The sequence below is a fragment of the Odontesthes bonariensis genome, chromosome 19 (genome assembly GCF_027942865.1).
Source record: "Odontesthes bonariensis isolate fOdoBon6 chromosome 19, fOdoBon6.hap1, whole genome shotgun sequence".
NCBI lineage: Eukaryota > Metazoa > Chordata > Actinopteri > Atheriniformes > Atherinopsidae > Odontesthes > Odontesthes bonariensis.
The window spans coordinates 12,951,229-12,974,252 of NC_134524.1; the positions used below are offsets into that span (position 1 = coordinate 12,951,229).

Genomic DNA, 23,024 nt, shown 5'->3' on the forward strand with positions numbered 1-23,024 from the left:
TAAAGCCACAAATAAAATAGCAAATTGTGGTACATTTTGATAAGGTTCTCTGAATTTTTGTTCATAGTATAACTGCAGAGCTCTGACAAACCTTGTTTGGCAATATGCGACTCCAGGCTGGAGTTTATTCCCCCCCATGTTCGTTCCCTACTGTTTTTGGATGGCAGAGCAGTATATCATTTGATCACTTGCCATTAGAAGTGATTGCCTAACTCAGTATGCCATATAAGTGGCTTCTGGCAGGCCTGAAAGCCATAAATTTTACTGACTCCTGTAATTAAGGACAGATCAATAAAAGGCAGTTGCTTTCGCTGCTTCCCAGGACTGTATTGGCTGGTGCACTTTTTTATGTCTTTACTCTACTGCATACCCTCAAAATAATGACACAAAACGAACAATAAAAGAAAACAAAAGGAAAAAAATGGTAATGCATACATTAATGGAACTATTTTACTGAGAAAGAGACGATCGGGTTTCCACTCTCCCAACTTCATCTTTATTTGTTGCTGTTGTTTTATCATGCCATTTGCAGATGCTCCACCGGTAACACCTATTATGAAACAATCGGGGAAAAAATGGGCCCATGGTGTGTTGCTGTCAAGTCTCTTAAGTTGATAGCTGTGCTTTTGCACATAGCGGGGGAGAATTCCTTTCTGTCAAACAACAGCTGGTGAAGACAACATGATGTGGAAGCCGTGGACAAGTGAGCCATCAAACCTTCGTCTCTGACAGCATTTTGGCAAGCCACGTTTCATAGAAGTCTGTCTTACTCTGCTCTGCTTTTATGGTGCATGAATCAATAATGATTGTGCTGTGGTCTCGTTTGATTGGCACAATATCCCCCATGTGGCAACATTTTAAAAATGACAGAGTGGATGGATGGATCAAGGAATAACGCTAACAAATTATTTTTTGCTTAAGGGTTAGGGTAGAAACCAATAAAACCATTAACTTTTGCACTCCAAGTCTGAGCAGTTGTGTAAAATTTTATACCACGTATGACGTAAACCTGTTGTTGACAAGAGTTCAAAGAACATTTGCACAAAGCAAATAATCTACAAGATGCTTAGCAGCTGACTTGAAGAAATGTGTAAAAGAATTAACTCCCTGATGTGACAACTTTCACCCAGCTGTACAGAATATGCCACGTGCTGTGTAGATTTCATCAAAACTAAACTCACAAGCTTTTAGGAAAACGTGCATTATATTCCAGTCCAAAACAAACTCCCATTCTATTTTCCTTTATCCCCTCTGAAAAGCCTTGTGATTAGAGGCAGACTTATAGTCAAACATAGCAAAACCCCCAACTCACCACTCTGCCCATTCTCAATAGGATCTTCTTGAATCCCCAAAGCTTTGGTCAGTTTATCAGTATCAGGGGATCAGGCAGTCTCTCCCTCCCTCTTCAAACGGGGAGCCCAGTGTGTTCCTTGGCCTTTGGTGTAATCTCTTTGGCTGTCGACAGATCGAGCAAGGGGTCAGCTGTGATAACGGGATCACTCAGGTGGAGACAAAGGGGGGAGAGAAGCTAAAAAACAGAGTTATTGGCAAAATAAAGGTGAATTGTGCCTTACTGGGACTGTTGATTTAGATAAGGTAGATTTAGCATCAAGGTAGAAATGTATTATTTTTTGCAGAATATGAAAAATATTGCTTGGCCTTACATGATGATACCCAAAAGCAAACGAATATATGAAAACTTAAAGAAAGTTGTGCTGGAATTATTAGTCAGTTACAAATAACTGTAATGATCAATTAACTGTACATCTGAAATTGGGGCCATCTACTTTCTGCTTTACTTTATATCTGTGGATTCAATATTAATAGAATGATTGAGACAATATAATATTCCTAGACTGTGCCTAAGGCTCTGAGAAACAGTTTTCCTCAGACATGATTTAGAAGAAAAAAGGGATCCAATACTTAACAGTTTAATCAATAATGCAAATAATTCTTAGCTGGGACAACATGAATACCAGGCTTTGGAGCCAAATGTAATAGAAAATAAACTAATCCTGAAAGCTGTTATCATGAAAATAATACAATATAAAAAATACAATAGTTGGAAATAATCTGAGCCTTATTTAACAAAGGCTGGTTCCTGACAAAGCAAGAAGGGCATCCTGACAAGGCTTTTCACTGTCCTGTCCCCCTGTTGCAGCACTCATAGCAGTCTGACTTGGCATCTTATTAAAACTTATATCACCCATGGAGGACAAAACACAGCAGCACTGGACATAAATAGTGGAAAAATGGAAAGGTGATAGGTCATGTAAAAACTGAGGAGCTACAATATCAATTTTACACTTGGGCATCTAACTGACAACAAGCAGCAAACACACGTAAGCCACTACTTGCACCCTATTGGTATGCACCAACATTCATAGACTCATCTCTCTTCTTTTTTTTTTTTCTTTGAATCTGTCTCTCTGACACACATGCTGAGAAGCAGCATGGTAGGCAGTGACACAAAGCTAATGCCTTGTCACACAGGCTGTCAGCAGATTAGCCAGTGGATTACACCCCAGCCATTAGATGTGCAGAGAGCGAAAGGCCACAAACATGGCACAGAGAGAGAGAAGAAGAGAAACGAATGAGGCAGAGACTGAAACTGCAGCAAGCAGGGCAAACTGCTGCAATAGGCAGCTAATTGAGAATCTGAGCGATTAAATCATAAGACTAAATACAAGATAAATAGTTCAAAGCAAGAGGTCACAGGGAGTCTTTAAAGACCATGATGTATGGATAAGAAAAAAGGGTCAAGTGAATTTGCACCCTAAGCCATAGTAAATAGGAAATCATACAGACAGGAGAGAAAGGTAATAACAATGGTCAACGGAAAGAGACAAAGAAAAAGGAAAAATGTGAAATAAATACTTGTTAGCATATCATGGAACAGAAGAGGAAGATGAGTTGTGTAGTGTGTGAATGAAAAAAAAAAGCCTAATCAGAGCTGTGGAGTTGATGAGAGAGACCTTCGAGGGACTAGAAAAAGACTCTTGAAAACAGAATGAGAAGAATAAAAAAGGAGGACAAGCTGAGAGAAATAGACATGACAGAACCAAAGCAAGGGGATAGATGGGATGTGATCAAATGATATAATTCAAAATAGCATAAAAAGAGCTATATAAAAACTACTATATGTGTCAACTTTTGATTTGATGTGTTTGTTCCATTTTCAGTTAAGAATATAGGGTCTGCTGCTTAAGACAATGTCATGGGATTTTTGAATTTTAAGAAGGGATTGTTTTAGTTGCAATAATTGCGTTAAGGTTTTCTTTACCCTTTTCAGCTAGTGGAGAGATGTCAGGCCTTCTCAGTTCAGTTGGGGTTTCATTTCGCAATGATTTACCCCACTGCCCTTATCACCCTAACTACTTGCACCCCATCACAAAGCTACTTTGTAGATGTAATGACATGTAATTGTCTGCTGGATTTGCCTGTTAAGGCCATAACTTTGAGCTGGTATTTGTACAAGAATGGGAGGAGAGATGTCCCATTAACAGGGGCTAATGAGAAATTCTAATACTCACTCAGAATAGAATTTTGGTTCAGAATTGCCATATGTAATATGGTGTGATGTGCTCAGACATAAGTCATGTATTAAATGTGTAAACCGCTGGTATGTTAAGTGCCATAAGTCCGAAGCAGTATATTTCCTAGTCTGGTGATTGGTGATTGAGGAGTCTAGAGCTTAGTATTTGTCTCTTTGCATGTATGCCAACATGCGCATTTTCATCAATGTATACATATAGAAGTGTGTGTGTGTGTGTGTTTAACAGCAAGACTGATATCATTCAGGACCCTTTTGCTGGTTGAGTGATCTGAACGTCTGCCATGGAATGAGTTCAGACGTGACAGAAGGAGATATGAGGGGCAAATAAATGTCTGAATCCCTACAGGATATTTAAAGTATTTGTTATGATAAACCTTTGTGTGCACACATTCTGCTCCTAAACATACATCAGTACAAATAAACTCATGCAGACGAGTGTAAAGGATTAATAAAAGGGAGAGACTTAGCAGAGAAAGGGAGAATGATTTGAAGTGAAAGAAAAAAAGGCAAAAGGGTTAAAAGACGCTCTGACATGTGATTCACATTTGCACAGTGATAGGCTCACAGTTCACAGTCTATAAACACTAATTCCACACCATCATATCCATAGCAATCTCTTGTGGGACCCATTCCACCTTTCCAACCCCCTCTCATTTAAAGCGGGCCCAGATGTAAGTCAAGGGGCTGCTTTGGATTAGCTAGAGAGAAAAACTCATTTCCTGTGCCATTTTACGAGCATTTAATTTGAAACAATTAAGATATTACGGCGCCTTGGATTCACTACATAGAGTGACAGCTGGGAGCAATCCCATAAACCCCTGAGCCAGTGAATGAGGCACCTTGCTACTCTTTTCTTTCCCCTCCTTATTCATCTCCTTTCTGTTATTTCATTGAAGCATTTAGCTTAAGGCTCTCTTCAGGTGAATGTGCTACCTTAGCCTCAGCTGAGTTCTCACCACTATCGCCAATTGCTTTAGCAGCTCATAAATGCACCAGTTGGCTGATGATAGAAGGCCTAATTTCCCAAGACTAAAGGGAGGAAAGGAGTAGAGAGGATGTTTACCTTCTGGATGGCTTTTTCCATCACAACTTTTAGAACATTACTAAATTTATAACGGAAGTTGCATGACTCATCTTTGGGGAATTAAATAAGAAAGAGGCTAACTACAGAGGGCCAGTAAATGGTAGGCAGCCATACAAACAATTGCAGCTTTGCCAATGGTTTTGATGAAAAAGACACAGGACAACTTTTTCGAGATCGTGGTTATGTTCATATCAAAAACTGTATTAATGATTTTCCATTTCCATGTCCTATATGTCCCACATGCAAGTAGCTCTGCCACCCTCTGACTTTGAATTGAAGCAAGCTTTGTCAGCTTTCACCGATCAATTCACCTCCTCCTACCTTTCACACTGGCATAGAAGGGCATTGCAGGTGTGAAATTGATGAAGGTTTGCTTGTGAACATGTGAGCAGCGGATCACTGGCTAGAGAGAGAAGGAGAGCATGTGCGTTGAGTATATTTTGGGTTGGAGGGGGTGACAGAAAGAAGTGGCAAACGGCCCTTTTCATGAACACTGAACTGTAAAATGGAGGACCCGGTGCAAACAATGACCATGATCAATCGGCTATAGTGAGAGGTTTCTCGTAAATGCCTGATGTAGAAACCTGCAAAGAGGGAAAAATAAAAGACTAGAATGGATAGAGACTGACAGACATAAAGAGATGCATACGGAAATTAGATCTGCGTCACTATTCTTTTGCAGAAGAGGGTTAAGAGGGAATACAGACTTAGAGGGGAAGATGGAGAACTGGCAAATAAATGAGCAAATAGGTCACATTATCCTGCTTTTCCTCTCTCTCTTTCTACGCTACAGTTTCTTTGGGAGTTTTATAAATCTGTGACATAATGGAAAAATGATCAATTACAATTATTATTGTAATTAGATTTACAAAATTAAATTGCAAAAAAAATTAGAGAAGATCTTTGAATGATCTGTAAACAATACATACTAATAAATGTTCCACACAGGATTAGTATATAACCGAAGTGTTGTTGTTAATAATTGTTAATTAATATATTTACTGATTAACTCCTTCGCCTCTGTCACTTTCCTTGAGCAGTCACTGAACAGTTTTACGTTGTGGAGGGGCAGAGTACACATGGACCATACACAAAAAATAATTATTTTGATTGAATTTATATCTATATATATCCATCCATTTTCATCTGCTTATCCGAAGTCGGGTAGCGAAGGCAACAGGTGCAAGAGAGAAACCCAGACATCTCTCTCCCCAGCAACACTCTCCGGTTCCTCTTGGGGCATCCCAAGGCATTCCCAGGCCAGAAGGGACATATAATCCCCCCAACGAGTCTTGGGTCTGCCCCGGGGCTTCCTCCCAGTGGGATGTGCCCGGAAAACCTCCAAAGGGAGGCAACCAGGAGGCATACTAACCAGATGCCCGAACCACCTGAGCTGACTCCTTTCGATGCTGAGCTCCCTCCGGATGGCCGAACAGCTCACCCTATCTCTAAGGCTTAGCCCAGCCACCCTCCAAAGGAAACCCATTATGCCCATTATATATATATATATCCCTAAAAAGCAGAGCAACCAGCGTATCAGTACAGTATGGTACCAGATGTTTGCCACGCATGGAGGTAGAAAGTGTATGGTTCTCACAGGTTATGTATTTCCTCCTCTACAGTGAGCAATTTCCACAACTGCAGAAGTGACTTCATGCTGATTGAATAGTCGTGAAGTATAAATGTGCCCAGATCAAAAGTGTTTCTTATCCACTTCGATCTGTTTTTCCTTCTTCTCCATTTCAGCTGCATGATCACACTATTGATTAATACCTGCTTGTGAGGCACTTAACACTCATTCACACACCAATTTGAATTGTTTTGGTGGACAGACGTCCTGAGCTAGGTTCCATTGAGCGATTCTGCCAAGCTAGAGTTGACTCAATCTGTCTAAACCCTTTTTCCCTCGTTGCCTTTATCTCTCTCTTTGTCTCACTGCACAGGCAGCTTTGCACCATGTCTGCTCACACCATCCCAGTTGATCTGTTAATGGACCTAATTGCTTTTCAGTTCATTGCCAGCACTACACCTAAATCAAACTGAGGTCCCATCCATGAGCCACATCACACATTTGATCATCAAATCATCCTAAGAAGGTTATATTGACTACTGGTGACTCAGCAGTACCAGAAAAGATGAGTAAGCACGCAGCACTTGTCATGGTGTGCCCCGCAACTGGCCAAACTGTACAGGTCAAATAAGAGTTCAAGCAGCACCTCCTTAAGAGTGCACCGTATTGAATTCTCATTGTTAATGTGCCTGTGAACCTCTCTGTGGTAAACAATATGTTATGCATTGTGAAATATTGAACTATGATCTTCTAAAAAATTCTACTATAATGTCTCCTTCTGTGGTTGCACTGTTTATAATTGCCACACTGACGCCCCGCGATGTTTGAAATCAAGCACGGAATGTCTGCCTGACACTGGCAGCACCAAAAGTGAGACCTATTGTATTACCTCAAGTCACTCGAAGTTTACTTGGTCAGACCCAACACTGCAAATATGTAGGTTGTATCTATGAATTTATGTTTAGGCTAAGTGCTTTTCTTACTGGTTTGAAGTGGCTGAGACCCAGCTGAAAAATGTCAGGGTTAATAAGCTGCTTTCACTCAGAGAGTGGAGTCCTGAAATATTTTAGAGATTTTCCAGAGTGGTGGCATGTGAGAACGCAAATGTCCGCAACATAAGCTGCAGACATTTTGCTGAGATTTTCCAATCAGCCCTAAGGAAAATCTCTGGAACATCAATGAGTGACACAAAATATGTGTCAGTGAGTATTCTGGCGTGTTCACTGCCACTGTGTGAAGATGTGTGTGTGTGCAGCACAGAGTTTGTCTGTTCTGCTCACCTATAAGCTGTTTTCTGCTCACTCCCTGTTATTGTGGATATGTACGGATACATGCAGTACACAATCATATCAACATAATAAAGAGCCTCAATGCTTTGCAAAGAAAACGCAGCGATTTCCACAGCGTAATTTCTGCATCACTCGCTGCCTCCTACACGCTCTAGACAACCGTTCCCCTGCTTCCCCTCCCTCGCATTTCTAGCCGGTAGAGTACATCTCCTGTAGAAAGCTTCCCAATGTGATGTGCTTGTGTGAACACCAAAGGACCAAATTAAATTGTCCGCACATGCTCCTGAACATCTCCAGTGTTCAAACGGCTATACTGTGTAATCAAAGTTTAACAACGTTTCAGTGATGACAGTAAGGGAGTTATCTGCTCATGTTGCTTGCAGTGCCATTAAATTTGATTAGATTACACCCACATCATCGTGATAAAACAGGCAAGCTGAGTTTTGAGAATTTTGATATTTGACAAAGAATGTTTTTTCTAACGTGATTGTTGGTCTTCAGTCTAGACTGTTTAATACCTCAGAGAAATCCTTCACATTTTAAACTTAGTTTAAAGAGAGGACACACTGTTTGTGATACCAAGTTGCTTCATAGAGTAATGATTATTTTTTAAGTCAGGTGTGACTGATAACATCCAGTTTTCACTTGTTGGATTCAGTATTGTCTCATTTGAAAACAGAAATATGAACAATTTAATGATCTGGCTCCAGGACAGAATGTTTAGCCTTGAGGGACATATCAAACAACTGCATAGACTCCAAGTTATGTGGGTCAGTAAGTGATTGTGTAAGGCCCTTTACTCAACTGTCTGGCATCCAACCAAAAGACACCACTGCTTGTACGTGATTACGGCAATCAATCTCACCATCATATTTAATCATTTCAATCACATCAAAAAATCTTGTTTTGTCTGCGATTAACTCTGTGGCCATTAAGACTTACAATTTTAACCAAACTTCAATTTCTCATAAGGGCATGACCGTATACTTAGTCATCTATCATGACTGACAGATTCCAAGACGGAAGAGAACTATCAGATGTTTCAGTCAAATACTAGAATTAGGTATTGGTTTACATTTTTTGTGCCTTGGAGATGTGTCTAAGATCACCTTGGCATTTGTTGCTCTTAGCTCCCCACCGCACCCTTCTCTCCTTCTCTTGACTGCCTGGGCAGCGGCCATAAACAAGTCAATCTCCATCCGTCTCAACACATTGGATTAGATTTATCCGCTTAAGATAGATTGTTATCCCAAGCAGCGTGAGTCTCGCTTGGTGGGAAAATTAATTTTACGATGACTGGTTTACTTGATCAGGGTTGCAGGGGAGGTAGGGACTATAAATGCATCAACTCTGAGGTGTGGGGATATGAAAACAACAATCCCCGTTTGTAATTCAGACAACTCTCTCTTGTGTCTTTTCTCGTTATACATGGTGTTGTCTTTGGGTCATAGGGAACAGAGTAATGACTTAACGGACAGTCATTTGTAAAGTGCCAGCAACTTGTCAAGGGTGAAAAGGCCTGCACCCTGGGCTACAGGAAGATTGACAGTGAAAGATATTGCATTTTTCACATCTGTCAGTCTGACACTAAAAGGTAGATTCTAATTTTTATTTATTTATTGAGTTTCTCTACAAAATCATAAGAGCAAATTATCAAGAATAAGAATGTCATCTACGAAGGAAAAATACCTCTCTTAAGTTGCCATCAGCCCTACCAAACATAAAGCTTTACACTGATACAGCAGTTTTTTGGAATCACTTACAAAATAATTGACCCCAGCCTGTTGAGCAACAAAATCCAGTCTGAGCCTGCAGTGGCCTTTAATTCAGATTCAGCTGACTAGTATTACCTGATTATTATTATACTGGCCAGCTGACTATTATTATGACTAGAGTTAATAAGACGTTGTTAAGCAGACTGAATGAGGACCTCTTTTCTTACAAACTAGAAGTTCATTTTATACATGTATAAACATACGTGTATGTGTGTTTATAATAATTCCATTCAGGGTTGCCTATCCCACCTTCCATCGGGTGAGAGGCATGGTACACCCTGGACAGGTCACCAGTCTGTGACAGGACCTAAACATAAAATTATTGGGAAAATTGAAATTCTGACCTCATGCTTAAATAAAATAATTTGCCAAAAATATTGCGATTCGCCCTTGAGTTGGATAGAAGTGTCGGCACCGAGTTTCATGGTCATTGAAAACAGAAAAACTAAATTTTGTAGGATTTGTTTCTGGAAATCAGCTGGTGTCAAATAATCTTTCTCAGCTAAATAAAAGCTTTAATAAAAAAATAGATTAAACAAAACAAAATCAAATCAAATAAATCATCAAAGCTCAGGCAACAACGTTGTAGGTGTTGTAATTCTCCAAATAGGTGCCAAGATAATTCACTTTAGTTCTGGTACCTTAGATGGTTGTGAAAAGCAAATAATGAATGCATTCATAACATTAAGTGACCTTATAGTTGAAAATGGCATTGCAAGTTTCTGCCCACTACCTTTGTTTTATTGTCCATTGAAAAATACAAGAAAGAAAGAAAAAAAGAACAAACTAAATTTCAAAGCAATGAGAATGTACAGTGCTAATTAGTTTGGAGGTTAGAATAATCCCCAAAGACTGACTGTGTAGGCAGGTACACAGGGAAACATATACATCAAAAGATTTGCCTACATTATTCATCCAAAGCAATATTGATAACCTTTAGCATCCTTTGCTGCATTTAAATTATATTTACAGAGTAAACGTCAATCAGCGTAATACATTATACAACCCTACATGTGTATCAATCTAAGCATGAACGAACCATTATAAAATACCCGTATCAAACACTCTTGACTCCCATAATACCACTGTACTGTCACTGTCCTCCTGCACAGAAAACAAGTCTTTTTAAATTACCCTTGTGTTGTAAAGTGTATGAATGGGAAAACTTGCAGCGGGTTGTAATGCATTTTTTCGGCTGAGGAATAAAGTCAATCTTGGATGCTTTTTATTGACGGAGAAATGGTTTATTGACAACCATGTCCCATTCAGCTACAAAGTTCAGTCATGATAGGCCAGCAAGGCAGACTCTTGGTAAATCCTACCCTTGCCCCGCATTTATCAACAAGTGCTGCTGGATTACTGTTTTAGATGGTGCCAAGAATATGAAAGCACAAGGTTAGATGCAGAGTGGGTGATAAATCTAATCACTATTGTCATGTTGTTCTGTTCAAGAGTGTTGTTGAGTGATTTGAAAAAAAAAAAAAAAAGATGTTAGCAGGCCTGAGCTGCATGCTTAAAAATATTTTTTGAAAACAAAATTAAGTTCATCAAGCAAAATATTTCATGTTTGAGTGTCTTTGTCACAACCAAAACAGTGCTCCAGCCTTCAATTCATGCTGTCAATAAGTCAACATTGTTTTTTTTTTTCAAACAATTGCTGTTTTGAAAGTCTGATAAGTGCACATCTGTGATCTAGAGTAAGCTCTGCCTTGAGACACAAACATCGGACTCCCACAGCACTTTTTCATTGGCAGCAGTTGAGGGTAATAGTTCACTAAAAAGTAATTTCATCAAGTTTCTCCATTGGTCATTGTCACAAAACTCATGCTTTCCTCTGGCCTATGTGTGTACAAGCAAAGACTATCAAATTCTGCCTTCAGAAAATGGAGCTAGGTATAATTTACAGGCATAAATAATAATCACAGTTACTCAATCAGATAAATGACACGTCTGAGAGCTGGTAAGAAAACAGATCTGCTGACTCGGGTAGTCTACCTCCTTGTTTCTCAGAGTACTGTCGTTGGATACTAGATGTTCATGTCTTCAGGGCTAAGTTGTGCATCACAGGGTTTGGGCTGCTGCCACAAGAGCAACTTTTCTCAAAACACAATTGGTCATAGTCATCTGTCTCCCTGGGACATTCCTGTTATTTTTCTTAAGCACTACATCAGAGGACCATGCACTTGACTATGTTATTATAAAACTATTATAATGCAACATTACATCTACTCAGTGTCATGGATGTGAATGTATGCCGTCTTGGAATCATTACACTATGATTAACAGTTTACTGCTTACTTTGGGGTTCACAACAAAGAATGTGCTTTCCACGTATCAAAGCAAAGCCATTGAAAAAAAATAAATGTAGATGAAATATATCCCAAATAGACATGGGCACACATTTACACCAGGTCTGACAACAGAAGCAATACAATATCCCTTGCAGGGAGTTTTAACTTGGTCTTTTACTGATGGGTTTAAAGTGACCTTACTGTTGGTTATGACATATTTTCAAATGGAGAGATTTTGCTCTTACTATTTTATTTGCCTCCCCTCTGCGTGGGAATCAGTTGTGGAAAGAAACTGAGAACATTTAAGTATTGCGCAAAAAGCTACCTGTACTTTGCCTGTTGTTTTATGCCTCTTTATAATTCTTCTTATCTCATTGGGAACTTTTTGTAAGAGGGTAGGCACTTTCAAGAACTACTTGGCAGGTGAGCCATTTGTCTATCATAGGCCAGCATCAACCCATCAGATCGATGGAGTAGAGCCAGCTGTTAAATCAAACTCTTGCCAAAGCCAATTGAGAAAAGTACAAAAAACATTTTTTTCTCCCCAGTAATAACTCTATTTTTTGTTCTTTGCTTCTCTTTCAGTGAAAAAACATCCTCCAATACTAATAAAACTTATGCTATTAGCAACTTATCTCATGCGCTGAAGTGAATCAAATGCATTGACTTGTAATATTTTGCTGCAACACCTATTGTAATTTAAATATAAACTTTTACAAAACTTTTTAAACTTTCTACCTAAAATCAGATAATAGAGCAACCAATTATTATTTAACATTGTTCTCAGTAACCATCCAAAAAAAGTGGAAAAAGAGAGGAAAAACGTGTCAGTCAGAAGATTTATTGGAAACTGGCTGTAGGCCTACTGATGAACAGAATATATGAGCAGATAAGAAGCATATAGATGCAAAGCACTGGCTCAAAACAGAATGAAATGCAATGTGATGACATCACAAATTACTCCAATCAAACCTTAAATTAGATAAGAAATGCGAAATCGATCTGTTATTGATGGTTAACTTTGCCACTTAACGTTAGATAGACAGCATTCAGCTAAAGGGATAAGATGTTTCGTAGGAATGCAAAGCGTAACTGTTCATATGCAGTTTTTGTAATAGGAAAAGAGAATATGATGGGGTCATTGATTTCTTTTTTCCAGCACTTTTCCATGAGGACATAGTCTGTCGTGGCTACACAGATGAAGGGATGCTACAAGTGCTGAAGACAATGCTCAGTGGTGTAAAGCCTGATTCTTACTCGGCGCAACCTCGCTTTGACCCATTCTTACTAGCTGGTCGCAAATGGCGCAAACGGTCACGTGACCCAAAATTCCACCACGCCACCCGTCGCAAGCTAAAAAATCCTCGCGCGTCGCAAGGGCGCGCACACAACTTTTTTTCTGACTTTTTTTCTGAGATATATATACAGTTCTACACCACAGGTGGCATTGTGTATGCTTTCTTCGTATGCTTTTCTTTGTCCGGTTCTTCAGCTTGTTTCCTCAACAGTGACGCCCGCTGGTCTGGGGAGAACTGCAAATGTGACGCATACTCGGCGCAAACTGCGCTTATGAGCTGAAGGAACTGTGAAGGGGCTGGCGCTTTCGATGACGTCATTAATGGTTCTCGAGCCAGAACAGTTGCGCGGTTGCGCCGAGTAAGAATCAGGCTTAAGCAGGAGTTCTTGAACTACTCTGCTGGAAATGTGTTGCAACAAAAGCATCCTTTAAGGGAAAAAAAGGAAAAGAAAGAAAAACTTTACATCGTCACAAATTGCACAAAGTGTGCTCCGATACCAATATACGAAACTGTGACTGGCTAATAGCTGCTGATGATATTGACTGACAGATGTATTGTCTGGGTTGCCACAAGATAATGTTAAAATTAGCACCATTTTAACCAGTTACAACATTTGAAAGTAATGTTCACATAATACTGCAACAGAGGCAATAATATAATACAATAATTCAACAATGACTGGACTAATCTGCATTATATTGGGCCTATTCATGTCCAATTTAAAACATTTTTGGCAGTGAAGTGGCACAGTGGTTAGCATTGTCACCTTACAATCTGGGTATTGCAGGCTGACTGAGGCCTTTATGTGTGGAGTTTGCATTTTCTCCTTTTGATTATGGAATTTTTTTCAAAGTGCTCAGTTTTCGTAGATAGCCGTGTTTAAATGATGATTCTAAATAGGCTGTAGGTGTGAGTGTTGTCTACCTCTCAACCAATGCTATCTGCCATACCCTCCAGCCACGTGTCCCACTACGGGAAAGAAGCAGGAATACTTGATTATTGAACACATTCTTCGAATGCTATTGTTGTTCCACTCAAATAAAATGTCAGAGGTCTATGGAGGGGTAGCCTACTGTTATTTTAACACACATTAATGCTATCCATAGGTAACTTTAAGAAGAACTTGCAAGGAAAGGCAATTTCTCCTTTCCATCGTCTTATTTAAATCAATACAATGTAACTTCTCAAATAGCCCATTATGGAGCTCCCCCTACAGGCGTTTCCGAGAGCAACTCTAGTCCGGTCTCTTGCTTTGTCGGCCTCTCTCTTCCTTGCTTCATCAGTCAACGTCTTCTTCTGTTTCTTCGGTGCCTCTACCATGATGATCGTAGCCTACTGACAATGTTGCGCTAGCTTAGACTTATACCACAGATTCTATAATAGTACAGATACGCCACTCACGGTGCATTTCCGGTTTCCAACGAGGCGATTTTGGTTGCAGTTCCACCCTTTTTCCACGTGGGGCGCTCAATTTTGGAGACCAGAATGAATTGAGTCCTATGGAGCTATACGCCCTTTCGTGCCCTTATCTCAAGATATAATTTTTTCTCTAGTAATTCGAATGTTGTTTTCGAAAGAGGATGTTTAGAAAATACCCATGGCTGAGTTTTAGATTTTTAGAGCCACTCATTAGCTTAAAAAAAGGATTTGAAGTGTATATGACGTAATACATAGCTTACGACCGGAGATGCCGCTTTACGGCAACAATCCTGCTTGTTGTTGGTCTCAAAGGCAGCAGCGTTTTCAAGGAAGAGCTGTAGTAAGAGAGAATGTGTGGTAACATCACAGATTCTTAGGCTGTGGTAACATAAGCGGAAAAAGTCCATCTTAATTCTGTTGTCGCTTGGTATGGAGCCAGCCGTCAAGCGGTGCCTCTGGTCGTAATTCTGGTCGAGCGCTGTCATTAGCACAATGCTAGCGCGTGGTGGACAACAAGAAGCCAACCTGTTAGAAATCAAAGGGATATATGTACTCGTTCAGTAGATTTTTGACTTGAAACCCATGTTGAGCTCTCAGAAACTACATTCAAATCTGAGCGCTCTTGAGGAGACTTAGGTGAAACTGACCATTTGTAGCATCTAGCTCCATAGGGCCCCATTCATTCTGGTCTCCACCGACGCCCCCAGTGGAATTCTGGTGGAACTGCAGCCAAAAAGCCGGTACAATGGGGCTTAATAGAGAGTGGCAAGGCTGTTCGTTATAATGGCTGTGCTTATACCTGGAAGCTGAGAGGGGTCTATTTGTTTTTGCGGTAGGTGTGCCAGAAAGCAAGTCGAAGTACTTCCGCTCAGCTCCCGGGCCGGTCCAGCAAAGTTACATAGCGCAGTTTTTCAAACTCAGACCCCCGAAGGGCATAGGAGACAGGCCAATCGTAATATTAAAACTCATTCTAGCCGCACAATTTTTTTCAAGCTGTTATTTTAAAGTAGAAATGTTACATAGTATTGCTTTAAGTCACAAATTGACGCGCGCGCGCACACACACATCTAATACGAATTTGGCCATGTAGCCTACACGTGCACATTCCTTTTTTTTTTTTTGATTGGGTGGTGGGGTCCAGAAGAGCAGGCGGACTGGGACCTTAGAGTGACGTCACCCTAACCCATCGAACACACTCTAGAGTTGGTGCTCTGGTCTCGGCAAAGAGAGAAAGACTCACAGACACAGAGTGAGTGAGAGAAGGTGGGAGAGTCTGAGCGGGAGGGAGGGCTGTGTGTCCCAGTCACACCGCACTCTCCAAACACAACCACAGTCTCGCCACGTTCAATACAGTGAAGATCTGAAGAGCACAACACAGCAGACCCAAACCAGAGAAAATATTATACACGCCATATGTGCGCGATTTTCATTTCTTCACCCAGACAATCGTCAATCAGCGCGCTGGTAACGGACAACTCGGACAACTGGAGGCAAGAGGCGAACAAACGGGGAAAAAGAAGACCTAAGGACGGATCCTTTTTTCTTTTGCTCCACGATAATTCTGCTCTCCAGGAGTCGACTGCCAATACTGGATGTAAAACCAACTCTCGACTTCTCTTGACAGAGAAAGAGAAAGAAAGGAGAGACTGAGTTTCAAACTGAACGCAAAATGGTGATAAGGTAAGACTGGCGGATTTGTGAGTTTGGAGGTTGTGACAGTCGGAACTGAAGTCGCTGCCGCAGTGATTTCAGGTGTGCGTAAAGGCTCGCGAAGTTGGTCCAAACATGTTTGCGGAACTCGTTACATACATTTGTAGGCCAATGGATTTTATTATTCTGAGGCATACACGCAGTGTACTGGCGTTTTTAAGAAGGATCGCCGTTTGATTTCTGTTTTACGCAAAGTTTGTTGTTAGGGATACGCGTAACCTGTGACCGATGTGAGAGACTGATGCACTAATGAGTACAGCGAGCTTCGTATGCCAAATAGTACTCTAATGAACAGTGTCTTGAACACGTAACTCTTCATAAACTACATCTGTAAATGTACAGCTGTAATATATGTCTTGGCGCCCAGTTTCTGTTGAAAGCACCAAGGTTAAAATGTGTTCAGTTCCACACATCGTATAAACATACACCCATCTCTTTCATATTGCGTTTTAAATAAACCTGCAGCTATTCGTTCCCCGTGATGTCATCAAAAATAACAAAATCGTCCAGTTCACGTTATTTTAAGACCCCTTTAAGCTGCCATGCAAATACAGTTCATACACTGCATCCTTTTAGAGTTGTGGAAGCCTCTTCAGCGACTGGATTGTGAAGAATTTCAAAGTGCATTCCTGCAACTCTCCAGAGATCCCCCGTCCAACGAGTCTTATTTTAGAACACGTTTTATTTTGGTGGGGTTTAAAGTTGACTGGGCTTTTTAAAGAGCAGGCATGTTAAAAAGACTGCAAACTATCAGACAGGCGGAGAGTTGGTCGGTCACGCGAATCTACTGTCAATCAGGTTAAGTGAACCTTTATTTCCAGTAGAAGCGCATACCACCTGTGCTCAGGGTGTCATTTGAGCCACTAGGGGACTCATTCTTCCCAAACAGTGAGGATAAAATGCAGTGAGGAGAGAAATACAAGCTAGGGAAAATATACATTAAATGTACAATTGCTAAGGGAAACTCAAATTAATGAAAAGAAAGAGCAAAGCCCTGGCTCATTCACTTATTTTAGTATTTTAACCTTGACGGTGATAGGGGCCACCAAATCTCAGAATATAACTTTATATGCTCATAAGTTAGTTGAAGATCAAGACTGAGAAATCTGCCATAGATGGTTGTGTTTGATGCTGTAAAAGTATAGATAAATACTGCTACTACATCCAAATGAAAAGTCGGTTACAGAAGGCGGAGCAGGTTAGTGATGTTTTTCTTCTAAAGGCTAGTAGGTGTGTGTGTGTGTGTGTGTGTGTGTGTGAGAGTGTGTGTGTGAGTGTGTGTGTTTAAACATGCAAATCGCCATGCATGCGAATTTGCTCAAGCATATCCAAGTTTATAGCCAGTAAGCACTCTGGGAGAGCACACCCCAGCAGCCTCCGCTGTCTTCCATGTTTTACAGGTCCCGGCTCAAACAATTAGTGCTTGGCCAATTTTGACAAAGCACAATTAATGCTGCCACCACACATCCAATCCGATTTTACTGTTGCTACAGCAGCTCTCAAATGGAGGGAAAATGGATCTCCACCAAGGTGGTGTTCAGTTCAGTTGCTGCTATCCAAAGTCACCGAAGGGAACAATTGTCTCATTCATCAAAAAGCCCCCCTAACACGGCCATTTTAATTTAAATCTTCATCCTTTGCCTTGTGTTATTTTCAAATGCTCAAAGTCTTGAGAAATGTGTTTTAAAGATAGGATTAAACAGTGACATTTTTGTACGTCAATCACTTGTGTTTGTGTGAATGTATGTATCTTGGAAAGACGGAGCTTATAGCATTCATTCATTAAACTGAGAAAGAAGAACTGTAGCCATTTTTGCGTGCCTGCCAGTCTTCTGTTTCTTCCCATTTTTGTGCTCAAAGCACATTCTGAAATCACATCCTACAGGTTTGGTTTCTGGGAGAGACTGTGAAGTATTTTCAAAACTAGATGTTGGACATAAGCCAGTTAACTCTTTTAAATCTATAGTTTTAAGATGAAACAAAAAAAGAGGAACTATTTCCAAGTGCACAGCTACCAGGCAATGTGATCTTCTCATACGGAAAAACACAATTTAATTTAATGTTAAAATTCTCCAAGGCTTCACTTATTTGATTCAACATGGGTATTTGGGAGAACTACACAATCTTTGAATATTTCCTTCCATGTCCCTCTCAGGCACAAAGCCAAACTCTCTAACAAACAAGTGTGCCGGCAGCTCTCAACCCCATTGTCTCAGCACAGCCAAGTAGCTCTGACTCACAGGTTTGTTTTCAAGAGTAGGGGAAAAAAGAGAGGGAGGGAAAAAAAGTGAGGTTTTTTTTCTTCTTTTCATTTTGTGTGCATACTTATGTGCACTGCTTCAGGAATTCTGAGGCCAGGGCCCCTATTATAAGTGTGGAATGAGAAATCAACACTTACATTACAAAAATGGATACGTAAACATAGAGGCCACAATTATCGGGCGCCGTGGTGTTGGAACTAAAGGAGATGGAGTGCCAATAGGTCTGTTAGCAATCACCCCCCTCACTGCCTGCCCTCTGTAATCCAGTGGGTGTATTCTAACTTATTTTGTACCAACAATGGCTCTTAACTGCTACCCACTGACAGGCATGCAGCTTGCTTGTTGGCAAGGTTGGTGGTTGGCCGATGCACGAGAAAAGTTTGAATGGTAGATGTCATACCATTCAAACTTTTGAATGGTAGATGTTGATATTGGGTTTCATATCAAGGGGCAACAAGGTGACTGTGCATGTATGAGTATGTGTCACACATTTTGTATACTGTGCAGTTAAGTTTCGTCCTGTTAATCAACCGACATGTGTGCCTGTACTTCAGGGGCCTCCTGCCAGCTACAAAAGCCACTTCACAGAGTCCAGCTTGATGCCATGTGACAAATGAGAAAGCAGTTTGATTTTGCAGAACACTGAGCTGCATTGCAGCATAATGAAGTGATCATGACTTTACCCTTGGTTCACTTTGGCCCTGCTCCCACTGTGTTTTTCCCCTATATTCAATCGCTTCACTCACTTATTTACTTGGCAAGCATTTCCTCCTGTAACCTCTAGTACTGCATAACTAGTGTCAAGGGTGGGTTGCTTGATAAAAAAAAAACACCGCTACGGGGCATTGGTTTTACACATCGGGGAACGCTGGCAGGTTTTATTGATATTCAAGTTGCCACTGGGTTGGAATAATAAGAAGCCTATTTTAACGCCTGGGCAAAAATCACCTCTACTGTCCATCACTCTGTCAGGGCAGAAAGCTGAGGCGTAAATATTATTGGCAGTTGAGGGAACACAAGGCTAAAGCTGAGCTTGTTCTTTCCTGTTAACTCTTATTCTCCATGTGTGGTACAAATGTTTTCTCTTTTCTCTCTTAGAGTTTTCTTTTTATTTCTTTGTCTCAAATGAAAAAAGTAAACATAAAACATCTTCCTTCTTCTTGTTCTTATCCCGCAACAATTGCATCTCCCTCTACTTGTATGTACTATAACACCAAAGCACAGTGTTACTTTTAACCTGGTTGAACATGCATTGCCTTGAGGCTTTGCCTCCAGGCCTTACATACAGGGGGAGTACTGATGTGACTGAAACAGGGAGGGCTGCTTTTTTTTGCTGCAGCTGTCCTTTGCTTACAGATTGGGTTTCAGAAGATATGATGGATGCCAAACGCCTGGAGCCAGTTGTGAAGGCATAAGCAGGGAGCGTGTATGCTGGTATGGATTTGGTTTGGGATCAGTGGCACTGGCATTCTGCCCTTGACCTCCATTTTGGATCATCCCAACAGTCTGTCACTATTAACCCCTTAATAGAGTTGGGGCTAATTATAACTAAAGACAACAAGTGATGGACAATAATTCTACTTAAAAACATTGCAAGAATAAAGGTTTTGGGGTGATGTTATTTAAGATTTCATTCTGACTGTGTTGCCTCCCAAAATAATATTTTTGTTTCATGCCCTTGCCTTGCCATTGTCTCGTTTTCTCTTATCTTAATTTTTGGAAAGGCTGAGAGCAGAATCCGCTGAGGTTCATTTGAATAACCGACAGAATGAGGAAATAAAAGCTGGGGGAAGAAATGGAAGTGGCGGGCGGCTCTGTGCATTCATGTCACACTGCTTTATCAAATTATTCCACAATAGCAGCCACACAAGTGATGGAATTTCAATTAAAGTATGACAGTTTCAGAATTTGTTTCCGCTCACCAGAGAGTAAGTGAGGGCTACGATTCATGAAATGGGAGGCGTTAGAGTGGACAGTGAGGCAGGTATCATACAGAAGACATATTTTCCAGTTTATATAATTTCTATTCACCCACTTCCCTGCTTGCTTCCATCTTCCCCATTCTCCATGAAAAGAGAATGACTTAGCTAAAACACTTCAGTTCAGAGGCAGTCTGTGGTTAGAGCCTGGAGACAAGAGGGGGAAAAAAAGGATGTTATGATAAAGGCCTTTGCAGCAAGAAGTTAAAAATGGAATCTTTTGCTTATAGGCTCTTTCCAAGAACAATTACGCTACCTCCCATGCAAAGTATAAGGGTGCAACAGATAAGTGCGAGGGAGAGGTCCTCAGCGCAGACTGGTGGCTAAATCATAAACTGGGAAAGGGCTATGTATGACCCTTAGGACTGTAAACTGCTTAGGGGCTATGTCACTTTTTCAAACTTACACACCCTCATGCACACTCACACCAAATATGTGTGTGCACAGAAAATTATGTCAAAGATTATAACAGAATTGACCTGAAGAACAGAAACAATATACAGCGTTTGTTGCATCAGAAGCTCAACGGAAAATTGTTTGCATAGACTTAACCTGAAATAAAATGACTACTATCTTTAATAAAGCTTAAGATTAGTTTTTGTTGTCCATTTGCATTTCCAGACTCCAGCAGGAATTGGCACAGAAGAAAGAATTCCATTAAAGGGTGCAGTGACATTGCCACATAGCAATTTCACGAATGAGGAATGCATTTAATAGGGGATGGATTTTTCATAATTTGGAAGTGTTTCCTCAAGTAGTGCCGAAGTTGTTGAAGTGAACATCTTGCAATGGGACCCAGTGCCTGCAGTCCGCTCGCATGTACATGTTTCTACGTGTTTGAAAATCTCCCTGTGTACATAAAGCAAGAAATATAGTTAACGAAAGGCCGCATATGACAGACTGATACAAATATTTGTTCTCTATTATTCCTCATTTGCCCTTACTGTGTTGAAATCCAAATTAAATTCCTGCATCGCTACAAGGTTAAGAGTCAATGTTTAAATTCTGTGTAACCCTGGCATTCTCTCTACTCAAGCTGCAATTATAGCTAGCTGCTTTGAAGAAGCCAGGCGGAACTAAAATGACTTTTCATGTCCGGCATAATGACTGCCATTTGGAAGCAGACATGGGGAGAGAGGGCGAGAAAGACTGAGCTACAGAGTAGAGAGTGAAAAAAGACGGAGGGAGGGGCAGTAGGAGGGAATAAAGGGGGACAATCAGGGGTTGAAAATGGCTTAGGTCACCTTTGGTTATGCTCATGTAGCCCAAACCAACCACCTTTCATTCCTTACAGTTGAATCTACCACATTCCAGCTCTTTTTTCTCCTCTCAGTGCGTCTCACTGAAATGTTCACCTGTTTCTCCCTCCGTCTCCATCTTTTTTGCCATTGGTCACCATTCATTTGCCTTCAAAGGAAGCTTAGCAGCTTAAATGTGGATTACAAGATGAATTGCACAGAGCGCAACAACGTATATTCTTGTTAGGGTGGGCCACTACAGCCAAAGCTGCAAGGCCAGAGCTGAGAGCCGTCACCTGGGCTAGCAGCTGGCTATCTTTTACACTTTTCACACTAATGAGGCTAGACATTTGGGGATGAAGTTATAGCGCAGACTGGATGCTGTGTTGGTAATCTATTATTTAAAATCTCATGGGGTGGCAGGTCTCAAGAATTTCATGCATGCATTTTGCAAAGCAAATGGTAGCCCTGGGGAAACACGGAGCTATGTGTGGGAAAGAAATGAATGAGTATTAGATATTAATGTGAGCAGCAACATTTCTTTCTTATATTTCTAACCTGACATAAAAATTTTGTGATGTTATTTTTTTCTTCATTCTAGAATAGAAATACTGCTAATATGGATGTGCCTCAGTGGTTCTAGCAATGCTGACAACTCCATTCAAGGCATTAGTCTTTTTGTCTGTTTCCCCCTTTCGTCTTTTTGTGTGTTTATTTATTTTCCTAGTTGTGATATTTTAGGGGTGACAGATGAAGGTTGTACTCGAGTCTTCAAACAGCCAAAACAGAAGAATGGGTATAGCTTTCTGTTTCCTTTTCATGTATATTTTAGGAACTATTTCAGAGGCATTTCTGAGAGTTGCATCATTCTTTTAAAGAGAAGACTGTGCAGATGGGCCTTGTTTATATTTAGGTGGGCTGAAAAACTATTGGATAGATGACCCCCATTCTCTCGCAGCATATTTGTTGCTTACATTTGTTTAGGTACATGTATTTCTGCATAGATAATTTACTTTATTATGAGAATGTACAGGTTAAGACATGTGTAATAGTCTGGCACCAATCAAAAACTAGAAAAAACAAAAGGACAGTATCCAGAAACTCTTCTGTGGACCCATAGAGCAATTGACTATATTTGGCCCTGGACAAACGGAAATCCACCGGGAGATAAGATGGCAATGGTTAAACATAGAGAGGCAGTTTTAGCCAGAGTTGTTGAGCAGACTTAGGTTACTCTTAAATGAAGTTCATGCAGAATGGCTCAAGATACTAGAAATAGCACAGAGTGATAGATAGCATAAATAAGCTGCACATACCAAACCCTGTAACGTGACCAAGTTATTCATGACTCCATATATAACAAAGATCTACATCATGATCGTTTTATTTATTTTGAGATTTGCCTTGGTGGAAAACTGCTCGTGTGACACAAGTTCTTGCTTAGGATGCAGTGACATCTAGCGGCATAAATTGCAGTCAGATGAATATACACCACGTACCCCCAAACTACTATGGCACCAAAAATCACCAATGGTCCAATCGAGAGCCAGGGAA

At 40.5% G+C, this 23,024-nt stretch overlaps 1 protein-coding gene across 31 annotated transcripts in view; it reads left to right on the forward strand.

The window, feature by feature from the left end:
* LOC142369208 (receptor-type tyrosine-protein phosphatase delta) overlaps positions 1–23,024 on the forward strand; it is a 377,816-nt gene that overhangs the window by 239,389 nt on the left and 115,403 nt on the right. Inside the window, exon 1 of one of the 31 annotated variants that reach the window (XM_075451485.1) lies at positions 15,515–15,962. The exons of the other annotated variants lie outside the window; for them this stretch is intronic. The gene's annotated coding sequence lies outside the window, so the exon portion shown is untranslated. Of the gene's footprint in view, positions 1–15,514; positions 15,963–23,024 lie in introns of those variants that run through there. 31 annotated transcript variants of the gene reach the window in all.